The sequence below is a fragment of the Lepidothrix coronata genome, unplaced genomic scaffold, assembly GCF_001604755.1.
Source record: "Lepidothrix coronata isolate B3197 unplaced genomic scaffold, Lepidothrix_coronata-1.0 Scaffold39, whole genome shotgun sequence".
Taxonomy (NCBI): Eukaryota; Metazoa; Chordata; class Aves; order Passeriformes; family Pipridae; genus Lepidothrix; species Lepidothrix coronata.
Genome location: NW_016690219.1, coordinates 1,380,381 through 1,395,648, shown reverse-complemented (window position 1 = coordinate 1,395,648; position 15,268 = coordinate 1,380,381).

Below are 15,268 nucleotides of genomic sequence, written 5' to 3'. Positions count from 1 at the left end.
AAAGTAGCATGACCTTACATAATGTGACACATGATAGAAGAACTAATGTGACAAGACATATCAGACAGGCCGTGCTGCACAAGAGATATATGACACATCTCGTCCAAAACAAATATTGCACTTAGTGAAGATAGTACTTTAAAAGGCACTTTTCTCTCTACCCTTCAGACTGTTGATAGATATGAAGGTCATTACAAAGCCTAAACCTCTGTCCTGAATAATAAGTTCAACAAATTGCTGAAGCTAATGTTTAAAATTAGAAGATTAAAATCAGAAATAAAACAAAACACAAAAATATGTTAAGTTGTGTGGCCAGAAGGATAAGATGGTAGGACTTTTTCCACATTGACTGTTGGATCAATCATACAACTAATAGCACAAAGCAACACTTGCAATCCATTAGAAATAATACAAGTGAAATTTCATTAGTTTGGATTACTGTGATTGGAAAACCACTTGGAAAAGCAGGAGTTCTGTGAATTGGTAAAGAAACACTCTGGACATTATTCCATATACTAACTATACACTTGTCAACCATAGCTCAAGTTTTTTCAAAGTTTTTTATTGTATATATGAAAAGATGCTGCATTCTAAGTTTTATATCAAGCACAATAGACAAAAAAGTGTAATAAATGGATTAACTGATATTACATTAGACCAAACTCCAGTGATTAGCTCTTGCACTACTGCACAGAAACTCCCATGCTTGAGAAAATTTCTGAAACAGAGGAATTATTTAGATTCATTTTTATCAGTTCACCTATATGTGGCCACCTTCTTCCAAAGAGTGGCAAGAACTTTCTAATAATGAATATATGAAAGTTCAAAACATCTCAGCTAACAAAAATGACATATCATTTACTCAAAAAACAGGAGGGCTGGGGCTCAAGGATCAGATACAGAAGATGGCATAGAGAATTGGTGACCAAGTCCAGAATGCATCATCCACACAGGTATCCACTTTGATTAGAGGACAGGGATGAAACCATGGGCAAATATGTTCGGCTGACAAAAGTGCTGACAAAACATGTGGATTACCCAATCCTCAATATAGCATTTTTGGCACCTTCTTTGTACCTGTTAGGACTAGAGGCAAATGAGTTGGCTGCTGAATAATAGACCTGAGGTTAAGTTCATTGAACAGGACATGGAAAGCTATTGGACATAACATGAGGAATCTCTGAATGTGACAAAAATAACAAAAGAAACTGAAAAAAGTTAGGGATGAATCCATGAGGAATAAATTGGGTTCACATGTAGTTAAGGGAGAGTTACATAAAAAACTGAAGGACCTCAAATATAATTCTAGAGGATCTTTGGGGACCTTTTCCTGAGAAAAATATTGCAAGAGGAAACCTTGGAAGCACCTTGGTTAACATATCAATAATACCGTATTAGGCTGTGATTATCTAGGTAAAGGTATCTGATAAATACAACATGGTGAGCAGGAAAAGTAATTCAGGATAGGGAGGAGATAGGGAGGTGCAAGGACAGTGAAAAAGAGGATCAAAAAGTAAGAACATGGTCAGTACAGTATTCAAATCCTGTGACCAATGATGTCTGAGGGTACATGCAGGGCAGCACTACACTTGATCACTGCAGCCTAAATCATGACAATAAATCTCATCTTTTTTTGCCAATGCCATGCAAATAAAACCTTCTTGTGACATCAGGAAGGCTTGGGTGATCCTTAGCAAGCTGGGTGCCTTTCCCAGCTGTTAGGCAAACATGGATGGATCCAATGTCCTGGTGTCAAGGTGTTACAGCCTGGTGCAGAAGCTCCACGCTTTTGCCAGTTGTACTTTTAGACTTCAAGAGTCTAAAAGTACATGAAACCTTGCAAAGTCTCGAGTCTTTGAATGAGAATATGAATATGAACCTTGAGTTCACATCTGGAGGAAAACTACACATTTTTCTCTAAGAAAAATTTCTTTTAATTTGGTGAGAAAATAGGTGTATTGGCAAAAAAGGTTTTACAGAAATAACATACAACTTCCCAAAAGCATTACAACAGATTACTCAGACTAGCAAGCATTGCTATAGTAAAGGAACCTTTGTTACACCCAGCAAACACAAACTCCATACAACTTAAGTGAAATACTCATAACTTAAGTGAAATACAGAAAATAGGTGTTTAAGTTGCCCACAGGAGTAAAGGAAGAGAGATTAAGAGAAGAAAGAATAAGGAGAGAGAGGAGAGAGACATATTTACCACTCTGGAGGTCACAAGTCGACAGGTTAGGAGGGCAGAGGCCAAGGCAAAATACAGATCAGGTGCATGTCTGTTTATAGACTCTGGCTATTGTGGCCACTCCCTCTAGGTGGGACCTTTGGCTCACTGCCACCCACTGTCCCCCTAGCCAAAGGGAAGGGAGCCACAGCCACTTAGAGTCTCCAAGGGGCGTGGTGTGGCTGGGCTGTCAGGTGGACCTTATTGACAGCCCAGCCACATGGCTTTACCTGCCATGTGCTCTCAGACATCTTGGCTGCAGGCCTAGGCTTAGCCTTTTCCTCCCCCTTCCTTCCACAAACACCCACCCTCACAAGGTGGTTCTGACCCAATAATAACTGATCTGGTGTCTAACACAAGGCATTACTGCCCACTTCAGTCTAGCAGAAGCAGCATCTGCCCACTGCCTCCTACTAGTATCACAGCTGTATCCAGGACTATGTCTGCACCCCACATCTATTGGAGGCATAGTTCATGCCATATGAGATCAGTAATGAGTGAAAAGAAAACTGAAGACTGTGGAATTCAATACACTCTTTTTTTTTCTTTTTCCAGATTCCTATTAGTTTTCTACCACAACACAACTCTGCTCATAATAAATCTTCTCTCATCGTTTCCAGAGCGCTTTTCTATATTCCTGCTGTATGACCAGCTTTCACACCATACAAGAACTTGTAAAGTGAGGTCGGTAGTTTTGCATTGCTTCACTGCAAATGGCTTTTTATTGCTCTGGATGAGACACGCGTCTGGATTTGGGATGTACAAATATGAATCCAGTCATAAATGAAAGCTGTGGCAGTAATGTTTTTCTCAAGGGGCTCATTTCTGTCTTGCTCCTGCTGTGAACTACACCTGACATTTCATCTTGCTTCCTGACCTCAGTTTCCTTTCCTTGTTTGGAGACAAGAATATGAAGCTTTCTTTGAGGTGTATTTTGTGATTTAAGAGATGACATATGATGAGAACAATTCGAGTAGTGTTATGTGTTCCTATATTTATTGCTATTTAATTTTCCCCTGGTGAGTGTGGACAAGCTTTGGGCAAAAAAGGGGGAGGGCTCTTTATAAGTTAATACTTGACAATTTCTTATCAAGATCTTATCAGTGTGAATTTTGTTGGACTGCCAGCACTCTTTGGATAATATTTTAAAATGCAAACATTTTAGAAGAAGGGTTTTTCACAGAAACCATTCTAGTTGGACGAAAAGATTTACAAACAAAGAAAATTGGACAAGAAGAAACATGAGACTATTATTTTCTTGTCAAATGTTTTGCTGCTACCACCAGTTTTGCAAACTCCTGTGGGTCACATCCTGTGTAGTATTAGAGAGGACACAATTTAATCTTCTGCATGATATATCTTTTGGGGATTTTTGTTATTTCTCCCCCTGGTTTTAAATGGTGAAATTTCACTGATTTAAGGGAAGATGCTTCTGGTTTCCATCAAAAAAGTGAGCAGAGAATTGGACTTTTGACTTACAGCCCTCATATTTGCTACCTAGTTTTGCACAAGAAAATATGTACTAAGTGAGAGTTCATAATACTTTGCTATCTCTCTGTTAGAAAAAAGATATTCCAGTATATACAGGACCATATTATCATTTTTAAGAATAACTTGAGCCAGTTATCCAATTCTTATATTATATAAGAAGTTTTTTGTGCATGTGTTTCTTCTTTCCCTTCTATAGTTTTTAAATACTCTCTTGAGGACTATTTTGCATATTTTTGAGACGTTTGTTGCTAGAATAAAAAAAAATTGAAGGAAAGAATGTAGTTTTCAACTGGTATAAAAAACCTCACTGCCTTTAGTCATAGTTCTAGGTCATTTCTCTAGGTTAAAATCTCAATAAACAACAAGAAAAGAAGAGGTGAGAGCCAGGTGTGCTTCACTTTTGCATACTCAAGGCATAAGGGTTGTCACTGGATTGTTCTTACCAGAACGCAATATTGATTACAACATATGTTTTCACAGAAGTTCTGCTCTTCACTGAAGGACTCATTTCCCTCAGTATTAATTCAGATGCAATGACCTCCAGGAACACCTTAACAAGAGATATATTTCCAATATGAATGCACAATAGTGTGTGTTGCTTTGGACTAGGCTTCATTCACACTTGACATAAATGTCAAATTGAAGCCCCATCTCTCTTCTTGAGTCTCAGGAAACAGAGGTTACACAGCCTGACAGCTGGCAGCCTGATTCACTGTCTCAGTGTCGTTGTGGAGTGGTGGCTTTTATTCTTCTTTTAACCTGCTTCCCTCTTGCATCTTTTTTTTCTTAAATATATGATATTTTGTCATTTGAAAACTGAATGACACATTAATTTCAAGCACTAATGGGAAACTTTCAACTTGAAATCTAGTCAATTTAAAGGAAGTTAAATGCAGTTTCTGTCAATGCACTTGCCTTGAGACATCCTGCCAGTGTAACAGTTTTACATTCACATTTTCCTATCTTTAAACCGTATTTCTTTTTCTCTATTAGTGTGTGAAAGACAAAGTCACTGAAGGATGATAGTGACAGAATGAGTGACTATACAAAAGGTGCCCACAGAATTGTCTCTATGTCATAAAGAACAAGTTGAATTTTTTCACATTTTTTCTTTTCCAAAGGAACTTAACATAACATGCAAATTTTCTAAGAACACCTGCTGTTCTTTCAGAGATTTGTTACAAAATTTAAATCAAACTTTGCTTTTTTAGCAAAAAAAAAATCTGTAAAAACATAATTGCAACAGAAAATATATGATCAGTCTTGGTACAGATAGTCCTTGCCAAGTATATGGATGAGAGAAAGAAAGGCAGATTTCCTAATCTTTGATGGTGTCTGGCAGTAAAAAGTACTACTTCTAAGTGTTTTAAACATTTTCAGAATTAACTATAATTTTTATCATCCCTTTAATTAATTAATTAATTAATTAATTAAGCATAACATATTAGCTCTGGCTCTGGATAGTGCTGCATGCAGCTGAAAGCAAATAAGTCCCTACAATCTCAGATATATTTATGCTATTTACATGGTTTTAAAGCCACGAGAGCTCCTGCTTTTTCAGTGCAGAGAATTCAGGAGCCACTACCCAAGCACTAACCTAAAATGTTCTTCACAGGTTAACATTTCTCTTTAGGGGTCTATTTATCCCGAAGATCCCACACTACTCCCTCATGTGCTGTTTCTCTCTCTTCTGTTCTTACTTGATTTCCAATGTGGTCACAGAGTTACCTCTTTGCAAACATGAGGGAATACTGCAGAGATGGCCAAGAGCAATTACCTTTCCCATAGGTAACAGAACAAAGGTTACATGTCCCAGGACAAAGGTCTTAATTTATTTTAGTTTTTATTATTTTTGGGAGACAGTTCCTGTGGATTTCAAGCTGAGATTTCATTGCATTGGGCACTTTTCAGCAAGTTGAACCACCGCCTAGAGCTTTCTGTTCTTTTAGAACTAAGTAATGCAAATTAAGAAATATCAGCATAACTCTTTACATGTAACCAAAATTCTTTTTCTTTTCTCAGATTCTCTCGAATTAAATCTGGGGTAAACTGTCCTACAATAAAACAGAGTTCACTTCTAGGGTTTGTCTACTTACAGAATATAGACACAGAGATAGTAGGATCATGGATCACTTGCTAGCTTAAGCCCCAAAGCATCAGATGATTAAATCTACAAAGAGAAAATAAGTCAACAAAAAGAAGTGTATTTGCCTAAATTAGTAGTAACATCAGTCCTAAAACTGGTGACCTCAAGACATGCAGCAATAAAATAATGACTGTACATCTTTGTACATCTCAAGTAATTCTTGCGGTTTATCCACTCTTTTGTTTCTGTTCCAGACACATCAGGAATTCTCTGTCCTACTTCATTTTTCCTCTGAGAATGAAGAGAGCATGCTGACTTTAACCACAAAGGCTCAGATCTCACACAATTTGCTTGTCAACAAGGATGCCCTGCAACTAACAAGTGCTCTAACATATTTCAGTGATTCATCCCTCACATGATGATAAACATTTAATGCAGAAAGATGTGAGGATTTTAGGTAGCTATATTTTCACTAACTTACTTTTTGTTTGTTTGGCTTTCTTGCTTTTTAAATGTATCCAGCAACTGCTTACCATATATCAGCAGCTCTCTCATTATCAAAGTTTTAGTAGCTCAGGGAAATTATAGCTTTTGCTTTACTTTTTGAATATTCTGACAATCAGCATAGGAAAGAACAGCAGATTCTCCCTTTCCATATTGTTTTCAGTTGGACGGAGGAAAAAAGCTGGCTCTGAAAATGAAAAATTCTGTCTGGTCCAAATTTGTACTGATTCACCTGACATTCCTTGAAAGCAACTTAAATATAGATAGAGTGGCCTTCAGCAGAAGAAGAACCTGGAGTAGGTTGCCAATTAAAGAGCCTGACATTAATGGAAGGCACAAATCTGTCTCACTGGATCACAGCAATAAGCATCATGCTCTGTGTCAGGACACGGTGAGAAAATGAGAGAAACATTACAGAACCTAGACTGTTACTACCTCCTTAAAGCCAGGCATATTGTTAAACCACAACCTATAAAAGGTTTGTACCTTGTCAGCATTTCTAATTTGAGAAAATTATGACGTATAGTCCATAATTGCCTTTTGTCAATTGTCTTTTGAAATGTTTGCTAAAACTAATAAGACAACTTCTCCCAGGCACAGAGAAGAAAAAATCTACAAAATTAAACATTTGAATGATTGCTACATACTGCTTTCCTGACAATTACATTTTTCAATGTTTTGGATTTTAATTCTAATTTTTATATGATTTTTCAAAAATCCTAATGAACAAAAAAATAGTGGTTTCTACACAGTGGTTTTTTATCCCTTCTCCCTTGGTTTGATCTCTTCTTATTTCTCAGAATTTCCCAGCTGTTTGAATCAGAACTTTTCATCTAACCAATTGTGAGCATTTGTTAAATGACTGTTCTTTTCACATTAGATAATCCAAAATCAGCAGTGAACCTGGACTTCTTAGGAATCCCAAATATAATGTGCAAATCTTATTTAAAAAAAAAAAACACTAAGAAGTCCCACAATCTTCTTATCCTTCTTAGGCTGAGAACATAGGAAAACAGCTTATATTTTGGGCTGGGTTACTGGTTGGGTAATAGAAAATCTGGAGAGTTGAAATAAAAGAAAATGCACTCTCAGCAAAATATTGGAATATTTAATATTAATTGTATCTGCTTAGAGCACAGGTATTATTTGCCCAGACAAAACTATATCTTTCTGGCCAAGAGTTTTGTGTCTGGTTTTGCTCTTCTTAAAGCTTTAATGGCCAGAGGCGGGCTGGTCATTATGCAGCAGCCACCTTCCCACTTCCTGAGCATGCCATCAAACTGGTACAGCAGTTAGTTCTGAATGGGGCAGGAGGAGTGTATTTAACCACTTGAAGGATCACTTCTGCTTGCCTAACATCCCTCTGGCTTTAACTGTGGTTTGGCTTCTTTTAATCATACTATTTTGCTCTAACTATGGGCTTCCTAAAGCTCACATACATGTCCATCTTCCCATGTCATTGGAACCTTTTTTTTTCACTATATTGACCTGGCCCTTGACTATTTCATATTTTTATTATTTTTTGCCACAGGCCTGTCACAAAACAGTGTTGCTGACATTCTGGATCTGAATTTCTCTTTCTAGCAAAAGCTTTTTTTTCTATTAGTCATTCCTAAAGAACTCCAATCCACAGTCTTTTACAGCAGAAAGGTAGGTAACAGGCATAGTGAGACAGGTGAAAAGGCAGGTGGCTTGTTAATATCACGTAACATTTTCTTTGTTGACCAAGGAGAGATACTTTTTGATTTTCTGCAGAGGACAAGACCATCTGAATTTCCCCTTGAATGACCTTGTGATGTTAAGCTTGATTAGCTGCAGGTTAAGGGGTTTTAAACACAGTTTCTTGTTCCCATTTATGAATTATGTTGGGTTTATGCCTACAACTGTTTTAGATAATTATTTTTACCGTTTATTTTTATGGACTAAACATAATTAGAGACATGATCTTCCTTCTGATAGTCTGTCTACCTTTACCCCAAAAAGTCCAAGATTGGTCTCTGGGCAATTCCTAGCCAACAACCGTGTTGTATTAGACTGTCACATTATTCACAAGGCATTGTGTCTTCTACTTTGCATCATTCTCCTGCAAAAAGAAGGGAAAAGCCCCACAGGAGACACACAGCAGAGACTGCAGGGCTGCAGAGGAGAGGAGAGGCAATTCAAAATCGGGAGCAACCATAAAGCTCCTACTTTACATGAAAGTGGTATGTAGGTATGGAATGCCATACTATACTTCATTTAAAGTCTCTCCTAAGATAAGAGTGACCTGGTTGTTATTCTTCTGGAGACATAGAAGCCCAGCAGTACAGATTTTAGTGCTGGTACAGACTCTGTGATGCTGTGTGTGGGATCAGGCAGAGCAGTCAAATCAATGGAAAGGTTCATGCTGGCTTCTGTCTCATAGTATTTGCAAAAGCAGAATTAAGAAAACCTTGCCTACTTTGCCCTATTTCCTATACTATTAATTATTTTTATGTTATTAATGCTTTTTTATGTTCTGTCAGTTTTGTAGCCTCTGAAATTGTCTTTTATTTATACTCTAAATTCAGTGCTGGAGACTCAGGAGCACTTACAGCAATGAAGATTATAGAGTAATAAATGATATAATTTTAATTGTATTTTTATTTTATTCCAAATTATGGAGTATTTCTCAGTTTCAAGTCTCCTTAACAAAACATAATTAATGTAAAAAATGCCTGTCCAGCTCCAGTCTCCCTGGAATTTCTAATTAAAAAGCTGACTCATGGGCTACACTGATGCATTTACAGTAAGACAAATCAAGAATAATTCAGTTGGTACTGATTTACATACTTCAAGTTTACAATGGTGTATGTGAAAGCAAAAACTTGCTCAAATCCCTAATGCACTTTGTTTTATGTAAGCCATGCCACACATTTATAGATCTCTCTTTCTAAGTCATTTAAGTGATAAGGTATTGCAACAGCATGACTTCCCTACACAAGCCATAAATGTTCTTAAATTGATGTTGTGGAGTGTTTCTGAAGTAAAGAGGGAATACACCATTCTGAATTCAGTTGTGTTTCATTTAAAAGTTAGAAATGCATCATCAGCGGCCACACTGAGGAAGATGCTACCTGCAGGTGCCTTGGACTTTTACAGTGCTAAGGGCTTTCCCCTGGAAGCTCTGCTGCCTCTTTGTCCATAGCACCTCTGCACCCTTCTACCCCAGCTGTCACGGCACTGCTCTCCCACAGCCTCTGCGGAGGCATTTTCCCTTTGCTGTTCTCCTTCATTTCTCTCCTGTCATTTTCCTCATGTTGTTATTCTCATGTCTTTTTGCCTGCATATACAGATATGGGAAATGCTCGCCATAGCATGAGAATCATCCCTTCTTTACCTCCTTTTCCTCTGCTTTTGTTGTAGCTTTTGTGTTATTTTAAAGACCCAAATAACAGAGAAGCATAAAGCTGAGCAGCCATTCAGAGTTTAGCCTCTGTTGCTAATCAAAATATGCTTCAGCATTGTAAGCAGAAGCAAAGAATGGAGGCTTGAGTAGGTCCTGAAAACAAATACACAGTTACTGTGGCAAAATATTATAGGGACACTCACTGCACTGAATGGGGACCCAGGGGACGATGTTCATCGGCACTTCTTATTGTTTCTCCTCCTCCTTTTTTCTCTCCTTCTCTTTTGTTGATTTTGTATTTTCTCTAGAACTAAATTTCAGCCTTAGAGCTAATGAATGACATCAGGTACGGAGCCTCCCAAAAAATCTTTATGAGCATGAACTTATCTCAACCTAGTTTATGCAACAGAGGCACTATAAATCAAAAAGACCGAAAATAATAGCCTACCCAGTAAGACCATGCCTATACTAAGCAACACAGAAGTGTCTGAGACTGTGTCCTAACCTTGAGGCCAACTGTCAGGACTGATCAGTGTCCATGTAGACTCTTCCACACAATCAATGTGGCTACATCTGTTCTTCCTGCTGGGAACAGCTCTGCTGTGAGCTAACGATGACTCGGACACCCTTAACTCCATTACACAGTGATTCATCTCAATCACACAGTGGACATCAAGTAGTCACTTCAGTCATACAGACACATCTGGTGCCAGCTGAGCTACCCATACAGTCAAAGACAACTTCATGGGGCAGGCAGAGATCACAGAGGGCTGTGCAAGACACCATCCTGAGTTCGAAAGGACACCTCGAAGCTTCTCAAATGACACCTGATTACCTACATGTGAGACACAGTACTGGGCACTCATAGCTGGTCAAGAGTAATTCTTTAATTTTTACTCAGTGTTCTTTAGATCTGACTGCACCAGGAGTTTAAAAGCCTGTACTGTGACTCTGTTACCAACTTTGACAGCCAGTGGGAGGCTTGTTTTGTTGTGGGTTATCCCAGAGACTTTCTTTTTAGATAACTGCATGAAGTGCACAGGTAAACGTTTTGCCTTAATCTTGATTTGAATCCTGCCTTTTGGCACTGTGATATGAATGACTGCAAAAGCCTTTAAATACAATGAGTATTTTTGTGGAATTTTTCATGGTAGGGTGTTACTCTGAATAAGTAATACTAGTATAAGTGGCCTCTACATTCTAACAAAACAAAACAGAGAATTTGTACATTAATTAACAAACTGAAGTTAGATAAAATCTGGCTGTGATAGAGCTCCGTCTTCTTTGATATTTCATCCTATGTGCTAACTTCACACCATGAGCACATGAATAAAGGTATTACAGACTAAATAAGCAAAGCACGGAAAGCTTTTTAAAAAATCTTTATCTTGATAGTTTGTTCCATTAAGCTTTGCTGCTAAATTCAAATAATCCTTCTGATATTACAACTCATACCTAGGGATATTATTGCACACCTTAAAAACCTGACCATATAGCTGATAGCAGATCAATAATTTCATAATTACTTTTTTCCCAGAATGCTCTAATAGCTTAATACTAGGAGTAAACTACACACGTGCACACCCTGCTTTCACAATGCTTTTCATTTACCAAAAGGGATGTCAGAGAATTTTTATTGTGCTCTCATATGCAAGGTTGTTGAAAGAGATTGAAAGATGAAGGAAGAGGAGATCATGAGAAATGAGAAGGATTATAAAAGACTTAGAAATAAGCTTCAATTTCATTGAAACGGGTACCTATATTGTTTGGCTTTAAGAAAGTTTTAAACCCTTATCTTAAGGATCCTTGTCACTGCAAAATGAACTGGTGTTACAATGATTCAATCCTGAGCACAACGTTCCTGAGCTCGAGTGCTCTGCGTTCACTGTCTGTGTCGTGCAGGGTTGAGAGATAACAGGCAGCTCCTGACAGACCAGCATCCTCTCGGAGGTGTCCTAGGGAAAGTTTTCTGAACTCTCTTTTTGAGCTTTGAGCAAAATACAACATGAAAGAGTAAAGAAGAGTAGGAAATTGAGAAGTTGAAAATATAAAGAGTTAGAGGCAATGAATGTGAAACAGAGGAAACAGAAGCTTGAAGAAGTCAGTGGTAACGAGATGAATGGATGATATGCAGGTTCTGAAAACCATTGTTTATCCTGGGAAACAAACCAGATAATTTCACAGTAAGGAGGCTGCTATGCTGTTAAGTTTTTGGAGGTTATGCCTAGCTCCTCCAGAGCTCTGCTTAGAACTGTGATACTTTACAGTTCTGCTTCAGCAGAATAGGGAGCTGCTTGAGCTCCCTATTCTCAAATCAGAGTCACATCAATAGATTAGTTTCATTCCCATTCCCATTTCATTTCCCTTGGTACCTCTTGGTGAACTCCAGTGACTATGAGGAAAGGGGATTATTTACATGGTCTAGATCCAGGTAGAGATCAGTCACGGCAAATGTTTATTTTATAGTCTGCAAATTCATTGCCTTTTGTGACTTGGATTAACCCAAACAGTGATTTGCAGTCATGTTATTAACCTGTTATATAACCTATCATGTAGATAATATCAGCCTGGATAGTACCTAAAAGCTTCAGGCTCATTTAGTATGTTGGGGGTTTTTCTCTAGTGAAGCAATAAAGGTGTTTACAGGATTTCAAGAATCTCAGTAGATTAATCATTCAAAAGAAAAGTTTGCTGATTCTACGAAAGGTTTAGTGATTGCTTAGTAAACTTAAGAATTTCTTTTCCATTTAGCATTTCTTTCTGATTTGTAAAAATGACCATTTTCTACTGAAAACTTGATTAGATAGAGAGCTACTTTCAATTAAGTAGATAGTAGAAAACAGGTAAATAGGGAAATCTAGCAAGAAACAGAATGCTTTCTACTTATAGTATTCATTAGAAGATTCTACCTTGGCACTAATGGATTATGGTCTTGTTTAATTATTTATGAAAGATAGGAAAATTTGCTGGGAAATCATTATTACAAGTCATAGAATCAACTGGGTTGGAAAAGACCTCCAAGATCATCAAGTCCAACCCTTGATTCAACACTACTGTGGTTACTAGATCATGGCACTAAGTGCCACATCCAGTTTCATCTTAAAAACCTCCAGGGACGGTGAATCCACCACCTCCCTGGGCAGCCCATTCCAATGTCTGATTACTCTCTCTGTAAAAAATTTCTTCCTAATATCCAACCTAAACCTCCCCTGGAAGAGCTTAAGACCCTAACAGAGCTTAAGTCACAATATTTTATGGGAAGTAAAATTTTAAATCTCAGAGTATTTGCTCACGTCCATGACCTATTCCGGAGGACAGCAAGTAAGTTATGATCCATCTATAACCTATTCTTAATAACAAATGTTACCAGCATCTCATTTTGACAGAGTATGGGAAATATGAACAAGCAGTTCAAGACTAGTCAGAAATGGAATAAGATTATGTCTCTCTATTTTTCTCTATAGTTTGCCTTGAATTTCATTATTTGATTTTTTTATAGCAGCTTTGTTTGCTTTAAAAAATACAGAAGGAGCTATGGAGGAAGGACTCTTGAAATACCATCCATGTTCTAAAAAGGGGAAACTTTGCATTTTCATTTTATAAATCTCAGCTTTGAACAGAACATAGTCTTCTGGGTAAGGGAGAAAATGTTAAAAGCAGACAAAAGAGATAACCTTAAACGTTACCAAGTTCCAGTTTGCATTTGAACTTGTGCCTCAGGCTTTCATTTTATATTTAATACTGTTTCCTGGGTCTAATTTCTCCAAAGAAGGAGTGATGAAAGATAAAGAAAGAGACTCTATAACACTAAAAAAGTCTGCTTGTGGTTATATCTATTGGTTAAGTAGATCACTCTCTGTGAAGTTCATTTGCTGGGAACTCCTGAAGAAATTAGATGTTTCACATCCAGAACATTCTCAGAGATTACTAGTGGGTACCAATAATGGGAGTTTACTACTCCTGACTTGTTTGCCCTTCCCTCTGCTTACATTTTCTCTCCAGCTCTCCATACATATGCAGAGAGTGATTTCAGGAGAATGGAGCAAGTGAGATAAAATGAATGCTTTTGGTCCTTTCACAGGTTTCTACCCCATCTCTGAAGGCAAAGAAGTAATGAGTTGTCTGTGGAGAGATTCTGCTGCTGTTATTTCAAATGCATTTTAAGTGTTACATAAAACACATTTTAAGTGCTACTTAAAACACATTTTAATCCCCAATATTGTTGAGGACATCTACACTTTCACACAGTATATATGGGGCAATGAACCCTTATGGCTTCACATTGAAGCAGAATCCCGATTTATATTCCTCATCCTGCAGCTAGTTTTCCCCTTTTGAGGAAGTTCTGACTTTGCTTGTCTCTCCATAAAAAGGATTATGACAGGAATTTCTTGTCATCAAGGCACGTTATGTGGCTAATTAACTTATATTTGCAATGTCTTTTTTATGGCACTTGTATGAAAAGCCTTACATTGCTGTTGTAATGAGTTTGCTCTCTTCCTATCAACTGCAAATGAAGCAGTGGCTGTTTAATACTGAAGCATATTTCTACTCTTAATTATGGGCTAGATTATTATCACTCTCAGCCCAGCTTGAAGGTACTGTCTTCTTTGCAATATCCATTTCTCAGGTTTGTGCTGTTAGGTTCAGCTAATTTATTTTTGTAATTGGAAAGGAAGTGAATTTGAGGAGGCATCACTGTGCTTCATCTTGCCCATCAGGGCTGAATAGCTTGTGGTCATTTGAATGTGTTAAGTATCCCTGAGTGCAGTCAGGAAAAGCACTGTAAAATGGAAATTGCGTTGCACTGAAAATGTAGCAGCTGTTAGGAAGAGTGAAGAACAGAACTGAAATGCAGGTGAGCCTCAGCTCAAAGACTGTGCTCAGTGCAATGGGCCTCTCAAACCGGGCACTAATCCATTTCTGACTCCTACTATTTGCAACATCCTATTTCCTTCGTATTATTTGGAAGTTAATTACAGGCCCCAGCAGCTCTTTTGGCTGACTTATATTTCAGTGAAAAGTATTGAGGCATTATGCGACTGGTTGCAAGGGAGATTATCGAGAGTCAGAGAAGTGTAATAATCAAGGGATTTCTTTGTTAATAAAGAACTCAATGAAAAACAAATTAGTTAACAGTACACTGAGTTGAAATCTTGCTGATGGCAAATTTTGAAATTAATTAAAAAAACAAACTCGAAGACATTTTAAACTTTAGCATAGCACCAAAATTATGCAGAAAATTTATAAAAATTTAGATCTCCAATTCATCTTTTTAGGTGTGCAGATGAACCTCATTGGTATAACATCTGAACACTTCTGTCACGTTATTTGAAAAATCGGAAACCAGAAACCATGGTGTTTGAAATTAAAAACTCAATGAATTTGTCATGCTGGAATCCACATTTATCCACAGTTGCATTACATCTTACTATGACTGTTTAGGAATCATGTTAAGGAGAAGCCTAGGCCTTTACTTTATCTACAGATAGGACAAGCACAATGTGGCTGCACATGCTCCTTGGTATGTCAAGAAAGAGTCTGCCAGTTCTGCAAGATGCTCAGTGTGTGGCACACTGAGGTAGGGCAG